Genomic DNA, 13,479 nt, shown 5'->3' with positions numbered 1-13,479 from the left:
CTTACAACTTCTCCATGATTACGAGTCTTCCTTTTGTAAGCAAGCCTGTAGCTGTAGGGGTCGTGGCGGGGTCAGATGCGAGGCTGAGTGACCTCGTGGGGGGCCGTCTTGCAGCGGTCCTTCACGAGTATGCTCAGTCTTGTCCGTACTCGGTTCTTTCTGACGAGTTGTCGAATAATGAGGTTGAACCTGAGTAGCTGGCTCGGATATACATTGCCCACGTTCTTTCTGTCACTATCCTGAGTGATCGGGGAGAGCGTTTCGCTATCGGTTACTTGTTTGCCTCGGTGACTTGGGGCAGGTAGGTAACCTAAATTAGGCGGAGGTGTCGTATGCCCGTATGCTTACGGCTATGGGCAAGGCGACTCGGGTGATGGATTCCACGGCAGCTACAAAGGTGCCTCAGATCTCACTCACATGGCATGGTCGTATTCTTGAGGTACATACTTTCTTTTAGTCATTATTTTTTCTTTTCCTTCTTTAAAGCTTATTATTTTTCGTTTTTCGTTTAGGATTGGGGATACTCGTACCTGCCTTTTTTATCCCCTAGGGTGCTCGGGGCTGCTTGCTTTCCTATCGGCCATCGACTGGCCATGATTAGGAAGAGGCGAGTATTTTGACAACACATGTGTATCTTTCATTATATATTATTATTTGGTTTTGATGGTTTTCATGTGATTGTATTTTATAGATCGATCTCCGTCCTTGGAGTTTGATCGTCGGAGTCCCTGAGGTTATCCGGTCTGGCATGATTCGTTGCCGTTTTCGGGCCCTCTATCCGGGACTCCCGGTGCTCTAGAGGACAGACGCTTGGTTTTTAGGCGAGCGTGTTTTCTGGCAGTTTTCGTCCGAGGAGCCTTTAGTTCCTGCGGATCCTCCGATCCGGATGTTACGTTCGGATTTGCTTTCTACCGAGGATCGAGCTCAGGCGATCCTTGGTTATCTAGCGGAGCAGCTGTGCTGCCGGATGTTTCTTATCCGGCTTTCATTGCATCCAGGCTGACTCTTTTCCCAACTTTTGTTCCGATTAGTACTTCAACTCTCTCTTTTTCTTGTTACTATTTATTTTCTTTCGGAACTTTGACCCCTTTTTATATTTTTTAGCGGGTCGAGCTAGGTGGTTGGGTGCCTCCTTCAGCGGAGATCATGTATACCGATGCTGTCGGATCGGTAATTCGTGAGATCCTTCCAACAGCGGAGGAAGATGAGGAGATACCGTTTGTCCCTGAGACGGTTGAGTCGGTATGTCTTTTTTGTATATGTACTTAAACATTTCTATTTATTTTTTTGTTTCATATACAATTGTTTACTAACTGTCCTTGTATTTTTGGAACAGGTTCCGCAGGAGACCGTGAACGGCATGGTGAGGACCATACGTGCTTTCCGAGCTGCTTATCGGAGAGCCCTCGTGACTTTGTCATGTCGTGATCATCGGATGATCGCGGTAAGTTTATTTCTTTTCTTTTCAACGAAGTTATTACATTTCATGTATTAATCTTCGTTTTGGATTTTGCAGGATGTGTAGCAACCGTCTAGTAGTCGCCGAGCACCATGATTCCTTTTGTACACATATTATCATTTATTTTAGGAAACAGATGTAAATATATATATTTTTTGCATCATTGTACATATGACCCATTTGTATATATATGTCATCATTACTATTATTTTTATTTGTTTCCATGTGTACGTTTTATTATTATTTTTTTTGTTAATAAAGCAAAAATTTTCGAGGTAGGGAAAGGGTTCCCGACTTACCCCCCTCGAAAAAATAACCAAGGCTCGAAAAAGGAAGGAGAAAAGAAAGCAAAAAGGAAGAAAAAGAGAAAGAAGAAAAAAAAAAGAAAAACAAAGGAAGTAAGAAAATAATAATAAAAAATAAAAAAGAAAATAAAAAAGTTGGAAACAAAATGGACACAAAGGGTTAAAAGCCAAGCGTATGATTTGTCTTAAGATTTTGTTAAGATTCCGTCATTATGTAAGCCAAAATATGGAAATAAATCTAATTCACATGCTGCGACAGGGGAGATGCGCGCAACTAAATGAGTTGAGCGCGGCTGTCGCGCGCATGTGAATTGGATGTGCGCGGATGTCGCGTGTAACTCATGAGTTGCACTCGCCACCTGTTGATGAACTTTCCTTTGAGCCAAATTTGCCGAAAATTTGCCCCTCTTGGGTCTATTTAAACGTGGTTTAGTGTAGGCTTTTGATCATCTCGCATTCATTCGCTTAGTAATATCATAAGAAACTAAAAAGAATGAATATCTCTAAATTCTCACTCTCTTTTTTTGAATTGAACAATGGTGAAGACGTTTGAACAACGTTTGAAGCAATGAGTCACTTCCCTTTCAACCGAGGACAAACAAGCTTTCAAAATTTACCACCTAGACCCTCTATTGAATTATATGCAACTAGTGATTAATTTTGATTTTCTTCATGCCACAGCCAACCATTGGGACTCTAACCACCATCTCTTCTTTAAATGGGACGAAATTGTCCCACTACTCGGTGAGTTCGAGGCCTTGCTAGGCTTCCCTACAAATACTCTCCCTGTGACTTATTCGCCAACCTTGTCGGATCCCAAAGCTATATTCCAAAGATTTTTCGGCTTGTCCGACAATGATATGACCAATATTGGAATTAAAGAAGGCGTGAATTTGATTCAATTTATTGAACATTTCGTCGCCCCTCGTGACAACATGACTAAACAACGCTTTAAAATTCGTGCTTTATGTTATTGTCTTGTTGTTAATTGTTTACTTAGGACAGGGAAAGGATATGGAGATTATTCCATGGTGTCCATAGTTGAGCAAATAGAGGGATGTCATTTACCCGCTCCTTTGGCTTAGGCGGAAACCGTTCTATTCTTGAATCGCCTTAGAGGAGACCCTAACGAAAACGGTTTCACGGGAAGTCCACTCCTATTACACGTAAGTTTTTTATTGTCGTTTATCAGCGCAAGTTACGAAGTTGCGCTGGTATGACCAGCACAATCTTTTGCGTTGCGCGCGGATGGCGTGCGCAACTAGTTTTGATGCGCGCGCCACCTGCTTGTGTAAAAAGTTGCAAACTAATTTTTTTTTCTTTTTTTTTAGATTTGGCTCATGGAGCATTTTCGAATCGTTGATCAGCCACAAAACCTTGAGGCTAATGGAGTAAGGACATTCCCTGGACGTTAAATCCTTTACAAGCATAAGAATGAAGAGGAATGGACGTCGTTTTTCTGTCATGGGGTTCCTAACATACGCTTTGTGATTCCTTGGTGGAACATAAATAGTATGGTTGGGACTAGTCTCAATTGCCCTTACATTAGGCTTTTAGGCCTATCTAGTGCTACTTATATTTTTCCTTGCAGGGTAATGAGACAATACAGGATGAAACAAATTATTCCCCCGCAATATTGTGATGCCCCTAAAGATGTGACTATTAAACCCGAGCGAGTTTTTCGTTGGATGGAGTATTGGTTAAGTCTTCCTAGATGGGTAGTACAAAATCCTGCTGCGAGTATTGTATTATCTTCCTTTTACAAAGCTTGGATGAATGCGGCAGATAAGGGCGAATTAAACAAGGATCGATCTCAATATCAAGCTGCCACGGCTCACAATCCACCTAAGCCTTTGATGCATTCGGCCACCACTACTCCTCCTAGTGGCCAAAACAAAGGAGTGAGAAGAAAATTAGACTCCTCATCTTCTACGTCGCGTTCGAAGGAAACAAAAAGGAAAGCTCTCTCCAAACCCGCACAACAAGGTGTGATAATAAAGGAACCTTCGCAACAAACTCGAAAAAGGACTCTAACGAAAGCTTCGTAAAAGGGAAAAAAGGTTGAAAATACCTCATTTCCCAAATTGAAGAACAATGTATGGGTTAAAAAGAAGAGCGTAGGAGAAAGATCTAAGGTTTTTGAGAATACTGCGATGGAAACTACTCCTCCATCGTCCGTGACAATTGAGGACATAGTAAAACCTTAGAGTGTTACACAATTTCGTTATTAGTTTTTTTTTTTAAATAAAGTGTAATCACAACTATGTTTATTTTTTTTTTTTGTTTATAATCTAGTTCAACAATGTCTTTTTTTTTGGAATTTGAATGAAATAAAATGAGCTTTATATTTTGATATGACTTAATCATAAAGATTGCCTACGTATTCGTATTACGAAATCAGGTCGTTGCGTAGTTCTAATGTTTTTTTTTTTTATGTATTTCTTTATTTTCTTTAATCTCTTAGGTATAAATTAAATGAAAAATTAATCAAACCTTGTTTAAAAATAATTAAATCAAAGTTTAATTTTTTTTTTCGACTACGTAACTTCGTTCAAACGTAAAAAACTGGGTTCAATACATCTGAGGTTGCGCGAGCATGTCGCGTGCAACTAAATTTGTTGCGCGTGACATCCGCGCGCAACTATTCCAGTTGCGCGCGACACCTGTACTACTAGTGTTTTGAATTTTTTTTTATTCTGCATTATTACCCCCCAAGTGTGAAGAGTTTTTCGTGATGTTCGAAAAAATCTGAACACTTAGAATGGTCTATTAATTTTAAACTACCCCCCAAGTGTTATGTACTTTACCGTATTATTCGGTAAAGTGCATAACACTTAGAATCTTTCAATTGAATGCTTATAAAATTGGTTGAATTAATGAACGAGTTTATCCAGATTTCATATGTAATATTTCTTAAGTCGATCAATGTTTATTAGTTGGCGAATTTCATCACCTCCAATATCCATTAATTTGACGGCTCCTCCTGATAGGATTTCAATTACACGGTAGGGACCTATCCAATTAAGCTTGAATTTCCCTCTTGGATCGGTTGGTGGTCCCCTAACTTCCTTTAGTACAAAGTCACCCTCTTTTATATTTCTGGGTTTTACTCTTTTATTGAAATGACGCGCAATGCGCCTTTGGTAGACTTGTACATGATGTAAAGCTCTTAATCGTCGTTCATCGAGGAATAAAAGTTCTTCATACCTCGCTCTTACCCATTCAGCTTTCGGTAGCTTACTTTCTAGTACGATGCGTAGGGATGGTATTTCCAGTTCGACTAGTTGAACTGCGTCCATTTCGAAAACTAAGGAGTATGGAGTTACTCCTATTGATGTTCGTATGGACGTTCTATAACCCCATAATGCGAAGTGTAGTTTATTCGGCCAGTCTTTATAATTTTCTGCCATTTTCTTAATGATGACTGTTGTATTTTTATTTACCGACTCTACAGCTCCATTCATTTGAGGTCTATATGGGGATGAGTGATGATGTTTTACTTTATAATGAGTTAAGAGGGTCTCGACTTCAGCTTTGAATTGAGATCCCTGATCACTAATTAGTTCATTTGGAACTCCATATCTATAAAATTTGTTTCATTCGAGAAACTTTACGACATGTTTAGAAGTGATATTAATGTATGAAGCAGCCTCAATCCACTTAATGAAGTAATCGATGGCTACTATTACGTACTCGTGCCCTCCTGCTCCTGTTAGAGGAAAATAAAGAAAGAAAACATAGAAAAAGGACCTAAAACTTTTTCTTTTGAGCGCCATAAATGACGCTCATCACACCTTGGACTTCAAAATGTAGGATTTCAGCAACCCTTTCTCAGCCAATTTTTCCAACAACCGCTTTAGGCTGTAACAGTCATTGGTGTCATGGCCTCTGTCCTCATGGAAATGACAGTATTTGTTCTTGTCTCGGTTTTTGAGCGGACCTTTCATTGCCAGAGGCTTCTCATAGGTCACCCGGTTCTTTATCTCCATGAGGATGGAGTAGCATTCTTTGTTAAACTTGTACTTTCGGACGTACTCCTTAACTTTTGTTTTCTTCTTTTTGGACGGCTGACTAGAATCATCGACCGCCCAAACTTCTTTTTCTCTTTTTTCTTTCTTCATTTTTCTTAGCTAACTGCTCTTGCCGACTGCCTTGTTGTTTTTCGGATCTCTTTTGATCCATCTGCTTGCTGGAGGAGCAGAGTTCTGACGCCTGTATGTAGGCCTCTACCTCCCTCATCGCTTCTGGAAGAGTGAAAACTATCTTCCGGACGAGATCAAATTTGAACTGTGATCCGTCCTTCAGACCCTTGAAGAAGTTCGTATAAGCAATTTTTTCAGGCAGCTCTTGAATCTGGATTCTCTCCAGATTGAATCGTCTGACATATGAGTAGAGCCCCTTACGATCTCCCTGAACAACCGCCCCCAAGTTAATACTTGTCTTTTTGGCCGGTATGTTCATTGAGAAGTTTGAGGCGAACAAGAACGCAAGCGTCCTGAAATTGTTGATGCACCCAGGAGGCAGGTTGCCGAACCACTGTTGGGCAATGCCTTTCAGCGTGGCTGGGAAGCATCGACACCATGTAGCATCATCCAACCCTTGTAAATACATGAGGTTGGTATATGCCATTAGGTGGTCCTCAGGGTTGGTGGTGTCGTCATAGGCACCAACCAGAACATTCTTAACCTTTGTCGGTTGTGCCGCCTTAGTTATATCCTTGGAGAACGCAGAAGGTTGTTCCCTAAGTTTGAGCAGACGGAGCTCCCAGTCCAAAGGTTGGACTTGATATGTCGCCTGACCTCCGTAGAGAGCAGGCTGCTAGAATGATTGTGTAAATGGGTCGTATGATTGATGAGGCACATACGGTGCCGAGCTTATCACATGAGGACCTGTTCGACTTGATGGGTCGGCTGACGGGTGCTCATGCTCTGAATGGGAATACCTCAGCGAGGTATTCCTTAAGTTGTTTGGCATAGTCGGCGTTGATGCCGTGTCAAATAGTTGTTGGCTTCTCCTGTGCTTGATGAACTGTCGGGCATTAGTATAGGTCTTTTAACTTCCATCCGATTCATGGTGCTGGATGGGCTTTCTTTTTGACGTCTCCGGGAGACGTATTTTCGTCCAGTCAATGAAGGGTTTGACCCCCTCCTTCTGCTTGGGATGAGGAGTGGGTTCCCTATCCTTGACTATCTTGGCCCTCTCTGAATGAGAAGGCTTATTGGCCAACTGACCCTTGCTCGGACCAGCCGCCTGACTTTTGATGAAGCTCTTCATATTTCCTTTGAAGTCGGTCATGAACTTCAGGAATCCGGAGCGAGTGATGTGAGCAATCGGCCCTTCACCCTGAGGCTTGCCGGCTAACTTGCTCGCACCGGCCTGATTATCATTTCGCTTCTTTATGCCTTTGGAGCAAATGGATTTAGTGATGAGGGAACCATCTTCGACCGTATGTACTTCAACCTCTGGTTCCGACTCAGTATCGTGGTCCGAATGGACCTCTACCCATCCGGACATTTGTTTTCTGGAGGCGGTACACATTGTTGAGATGCCATCCTAGAGGTACTCTCCCCACAGACGACGGCGCCAAATATTCCGGGGTCTTCTAATGTGTCCTGCGGGAGTGTTACAACTCTAAGACTGGATCTTCGGGCACCTATACCTGCAACAAATGGAAGCTCCGGTTGTTCGGAATTCCGCCTTTGACGATCAAGTTAGTAAGTGTCGAAGTTGAGTAAAATGCGGAAAGTAAAGTAGATCTTCTCGGATCCCGAGATCAAGTGATTTCTCTGTTATAAGAAAATAATGTAATAATTGTAAGATGTAAAAAGTGTGAGTAAGTGCCCCTCCCAAGATAATAAATGTCCCTATTTATAGGGTATGAGAGTGCGTGCCCTTACCTTAGGTCATTTAACCTAGCTAATTGGGCTGCGCTGTTTTTACGGCACGTCGGGTTTTGAGCCCATGAAGGCCGCCATTTCCCTAATGATGGATGTGACACATGTCTTATCCTAGTTGGCCCATGTTGGGCGCAACCTAGGGTAACACGTGTCACGACCTGATTGGTTCACGTGTCTAGGGTATTTTTACCCTAAACACTATATATCTCTTTTACCTTAGTCTAGTGATATGAATTGTATCTCGTTTATTTTCCGTGCATTATGGGAGTGCGATTTCCCCCTATCCTCTTATACTTTCAAAGAAACATACGTCCACCAATTGGTTGTTGGTGCATTGGTGATTGAGATTGCACTTGGTAGGGAGGACCGGGTGTTTAATCCCCCGCAACAACAATTGGGAGGAGATTGAAATCTAACTACCCAAAACTGGTCCTCTAATACAAATTAGCCCAAAAGATGAATCGGGTAAAACAACTACAACAACAACCAAAAAAAAAAGTCCTATGTCGAGAGAAAAAAAAAAAAAGGTCCTATGTCGAGTTGAAAAAAAAAACCACAGGTTTATTTGACTTTTTCTCTACTTCTCTTACCGTGAAAATTTCAACGGAACAAAACTTCCAAGTTTTAGGGCCTGTTCGGGATTAGCTTTTAGAGTAGCTGTTAGCTTTTAGACCTACTCAAAACACTACCTTAAAATAATATCAGTGTTTGGTGATCTGAAGTAGTGTTTTAAGTAGCTGTTAGAAGTAGAGGTAGCTTTTAAGTAGCTGTTGTTGAAAGCTAAAAAAGATAGCTTTTGAAATTGTAAAGTAGCATTCAACCTTTTTTTATTTTTAAATTTTTTAATTTAAATTTTTATTTTATTTTAATTGTTTTTTATCTTGTTGACTCATATTAATTGTTTCAGTCAACCATAATATCGAAATTTTCTATTACATATCCTTTTTTTTCCTTTCAATATGTGGAGTATTTTTTTTCTATCTTATTTTTAAAATTAATTATTTATTAGCAATATATATTATACTATATAATATTTAAAATTATCAAACATATGATACATAACACGTCACAATAATAATAATAATAATAATAATAATAATAATAATAATAATAACTAGGTTATAAACTAAATTAGCCCTGTGCGATGCACAACATAAAAAATTTCAAACCATTAATTGCAATGGTATTTAGATCTAAATAATTTTGAATATAGTAAAAATTTCACCAAATTATGCAATACATAGTGCTCTTAAATCGGGAGTAATTATATTTGGAAGTCAGATAATTTTTTTTATAAATCCATAATAATGTAAAAAAATATATAGAAAATAACATCCTTCGTAATATAATATTTGTCTTCAAAATAACTATACTTCGTGTATATTTTAATAATTTCAAGGTAAAAAATAAGAAGGTTTAAAAAAAAGAAAAAATTAAAATTAAAATATGATGTCAGCAATTGATTTAGGTGGGAATTTTTTTTACCACAACTTGACATCTGTACAATTTAAATAGGGGATGATGTCAGCGGTTGTTACTTTAGTTATATTTATAGATAATAATAATAATAATAATAATAATAATAATAATAATAATAATAATAATAATAATTTTTTTTGACACAATAATAATAATAATAATAATAATAATAATAATAATAATAATAATAATAATAATAATAATAATAATAATAATAATAATAATAATAATAATAATAATAATAATTGTATTTTATAATTTCAATCTCTACTTTTACCGAGCACTAATAGTATGAACCGCTACCTTGACAGCTGACCTCTAACAACTACTACTTGACCGCTCACAGCTACCTCTACAGCTCACGGCTACTCAAAAGCTAATAGCCAACAGCTACAGCTAGTTTTAATTTGCCTCTATTTCTCAAAATTTCAACGGAATGAAACTTGATGTTTTAATCAACCATCGTTCTTCCTCTTCTTCAAAACCCATACCAACTTCCAGCTCCATTTTCTAAGTATCTCGCAAAAATGGGTCCAAATCACTATTCACCAAATAATATTAATACAATAATAACTATTATTATTGTGATACTTAGAAAATGGATGATAGGATAGTTGTTGCAGAACTCAAAAGTTTCCAAAGTGAAGTAAAACTGGCCCAAATATAATGCAGGGCCGATAAAAAATGTCACTGTTCTAAATAGATGACTGGGAGCATGTCTAGTTGTTTCTAGCTCATGTTGTGCACATGTCAACTATTTCATTTTCAAGCTCGTTGTATGCTGTATCATGCTTGTTACATATCAACTTGTTACATGTGACAGGCTGTGCAACGAGACAAAATCTCAACTGAGTTTCTTCATATAACAGGAAAAATTGAAGAAGCTCTGAGTAAGATTTCTTATAACAGACTTGGTTTATCAGAAGAAGTTCAAGAACAGGTAATACTATTAATCTGTAATTCTGATTGCACTTGTGATATGATTAATATTTTAAGCATTCTCAATACAGAGCTTCACACAAATACAAAAATAAGATGCTTACAAGTGGCATTCTTTGGTTTCTTGTTCATTAGATTGGACTTGTTCATGCTCAATTTCTACGAGCAAAAGCTAGAACAGAATCCTCCGATCTGCAAATAGAGATGGACATTATAGAAGTGCAGGATGAAGCAGAGCCTGATGCTGCGGTTCTCCAGAGATTATCGCAGAACCTGCACCTTTTGATGATGGATGATCTGAGGAAAGAATCGTGTGCCTTTCATGAAATGGTCATCACAAGCAGTAGTGATCTTGGTGATTCATTTGAGATGATGTCGTCCCTATTTAAGAAGCTCAATGACTATCTACTGACTGTGAGCCCAGAAGTTGACATGTGTGATGTTGATAAAAACATGATAAAGCATAGATCTCCTGTTATACCAGATGACTTCCGCTGCCCTATCTCACTTGAGCTAATGAAAGATCCTGTTATCGTATCTACAGGCCAGGTTAGGCCTGTTTTGTTTCAGTATATTACCAACATTCTCTTCTGAGTTTGTGTTCTTTTTTGTTCTTTTTAATTGATTTAAAAACTTGTCAATGGGTCCATGTGTAGCTTATAATTATTGTTGACAATCTTCTCTCTACACTAGAAGGCCTCTATGTTTCCTGAGAACGAGCAGCATCTTGAGAAAACAATCCAGGGTCAAAAAACTCTGATCTCTGTTAATGCTCTTTTTGAATCTTTTGTGCAGACGTATGAGAGATCGTGCATTCAGAAATGGCTCGATGCTGGTCACAAGACATGTCCTAAGACACAACAGACTCTGTTGCATACAGCATTGACACCAAATTATGTTTTGAAGAGCCTGATTACTTTGTGGTGCGAGAATAATGGTGTGGAGTTGCCAAGGACACGGAACTTGTAGAAACAGGAGAACTAGCAACTCTGCTTCCAACTGTGACAAAACAACTATTGCTGCCTTGCTAAAGAAGTTGGCCCATGGAAACATAGAAGAGAAACGGGCTGCTACTGGGGAGCTCCGGCTGCTAGGAAAAAGAAATGCAGACAACAGGGTATGTATAGCAGAGGCAGGAGCCATACCACTGCTAGTAGAACTGCTATCTTCTCCTGATTCTCGAACTCAGGAACATGCTATGACAGCACTTCTTAATCTTTCTATTAATGACATGAACAAGGGCATTATTGTAAATGCTGGGGCAATACGAGATATAGTAGAATTCCTGAAGAACAGTAGCATGGAAGCGAGAGAAAATGCTGCTGCTACACTATTCAGCTTATCAGTTGTGGATGAGAACAAAGTAGCAATAGGAGCAGCAGGGGCAATCCCATCTCTAATCGATTTACTCATTCAGGGTACCCCTAGGGGAAAGAAAGATGCTGCAACTGCAATTTTCAACCTTTCAATTTACCAAGGCAACAAGGTGCGGGCTGTGAGGGCAGGGATTGTAGACCCTCTAATAAAATTTCTGAAGGAAGTTGATGGTGGCATGGTTGATGAGGCTCTAGCAATACTTGCAAACCATCCGGAGGGGAAATCTGCTATTGGGAAGGCTGAGCCAATTCCTCTCTTAGTTGAGTTAATAAGAACTGGATCTCCTCGTAACAGAGAGAATGCTGCTGCAATACTTTGGTCACTTTGCATGGGTGATGTAAACCATTTGCAACTAGCAAAGGAGATGCAGGCTGAACAAATATTAAAAGAACTTTCAGAGAATGGCACTAATAGGGCCAAGAGAAAGGCTTCAAGTCTTTTAGAGTTCCTGCAACGATCCAAAGATGTTGCTGAGTAGAACAGTAAGCACTAAGCAGTGATGTAGTATCTCAGTCTTAACTCTTTCCTGGACTGTCTCTCCTTGTCCAGTCATCAATAACAATGTTTTGTACTCATTTGTAAATAGATTTTACTAAATTAAATTTGTGCATTGTACGTGTATTGATATATTGTGTAATCATATAAGTATATGTAAAGTTGCATCAAAAAACATCTATGTAAATCACATCACTAATTGTTATCTGTTATTCACCTTTATTTTTCTTTACTTTGCAAATTTGATCTCTCACCCCGCCATCCTTTCATCTCCATTGATTTCCCACTCTCTCTACTACGTATCTGTCACTCAAATATTTTTTTCTCTTGAATGTAACAAGGAGAGTCTATCACTGGAGTCCTTACAAACGCACAATCATTGCCAAGGAATTGAAAAAAATAGGGTTCGTCTTTTATATTGACAAAACTCTATAGATTAAGTTTAGACATGCAATTACAAGTGAGAGGCACATTTTCTTTGGTGCACACACAAATGCTATTCATGTCATGCAGGTCTGGAATAGGTTGTGTGCCATTCAATTGAATGTGTACTCCAAGTTTAATGAAGAAAGAGGTGTAAGATACTTCTGCATATCTGTGTGTGGTGACACGGCGGTTGACTACCCAAAAGGGTCCGTGTTCCCCGAAAGGGAAAATATGGTTCTTTGGAACGCGAAGGATATCCACAAGAGATCATTCAAGGAAAATTTCAAAATATTGTATGAAACGTACAGGCCATTCTTGGTTGTCATTACTGAAGCTAGACCAAGGAACCGGACTTTGTACGATATACAGTTCGCTCTGTGTGGTGAGTACGAACTTGAGTCTTATTGAGTTTATAGTATTGGTGGAGTGTTGCTGGTTTAAAACAGGGTGGCTACACCATATACGAGAAATAAGTCGACAACATTGAATGGCCAGAATTTGAGTGCTGAAATATTGGTAAGTAATGTGGCAATGAAACAAGTAATCAAATTATATTTCGCCTAGAATTTAAATTGCATACTAATACTGGCTCTTTTTTTTTCCATGATATTTAGCCATGTCCGTCAATGATTGAGGCAAGTCCTAGTTCAAGTGATGACTATGACTACATTGGTTAGTGGTATTCAAATTCCGGTTTAGACCTTGATCCGTCCATCCACAACGAGGGGTGGTGCTAAGTTGGCTTGTTGGTGTAACGTTGTTATTGGTGTAACACTAATTTTATGTGACATCGTGAATGATGCTGCTTTTGTTGTGTTGCAGTCGGCATGGATTAGAATATTTAATCAGTTTAGTGTGGAATATGTATTGTTAATCACTGTAGTATTATTTGTGTAGTCTGAAGTGTAGTAACTTGATGGTACGAAATCGTTAACTAATGGATTATGTACTTGGTTTATTGTCTTTATCATTATTATGTTCTTAGTATTATTGTCAAGTTGTGTGTCTTGAATGGTAGAGGGGAAGTGCCGATCGAGGTTGTATCCGCTAAGACCGCAGCTAAGTCAATAGCTACGGAAACCAGCCTGGGTGGTGACCTTGT

At 39.0% G+C, this 13,479-nt stretch overlaps 1 pseudogene across 1 annotated transcript; it reads left to right on the top strand.

The window, feature by feature from the left end:
• The first annotated feature begins 352 nt into the window (after positions 1 to 352).
• Positions 353 to 11,934, top strand: LOC145637033 (U-box domain-containing protein 14-like; annotated as a pseudogene). Its single transcript, XR_014114153.1, has 4 exons — positions 353 to 439; positions 9,964 to 10,080; positions 10,215 to 10,628; positions 10,875 to 11,934. The product of XR_014114153.1 is annotated as a U-box domain-containing protein 14-like (transcript).
• The last annotated feature ends 1,545 nt before the right edge of the window (positions 11,935 to 13,479 follow it).

This window comes from Chenopodium album, chromosome 6 (assembly GCF_948465745.1).
Source record: "Chenopodium album chromosome 6, dcCheAlbu1.1, whole genome shotgun sequence".
NCBI lineage: Eukaryota > Viridiplantae > Streptophyta > Magnoliopsida > Caryophyllales > Amaranthaceae > Chenopodium > Chenopodium album.
This window is presented reverse-complemented; position numbering and strand designations above follow the sequence as displayed.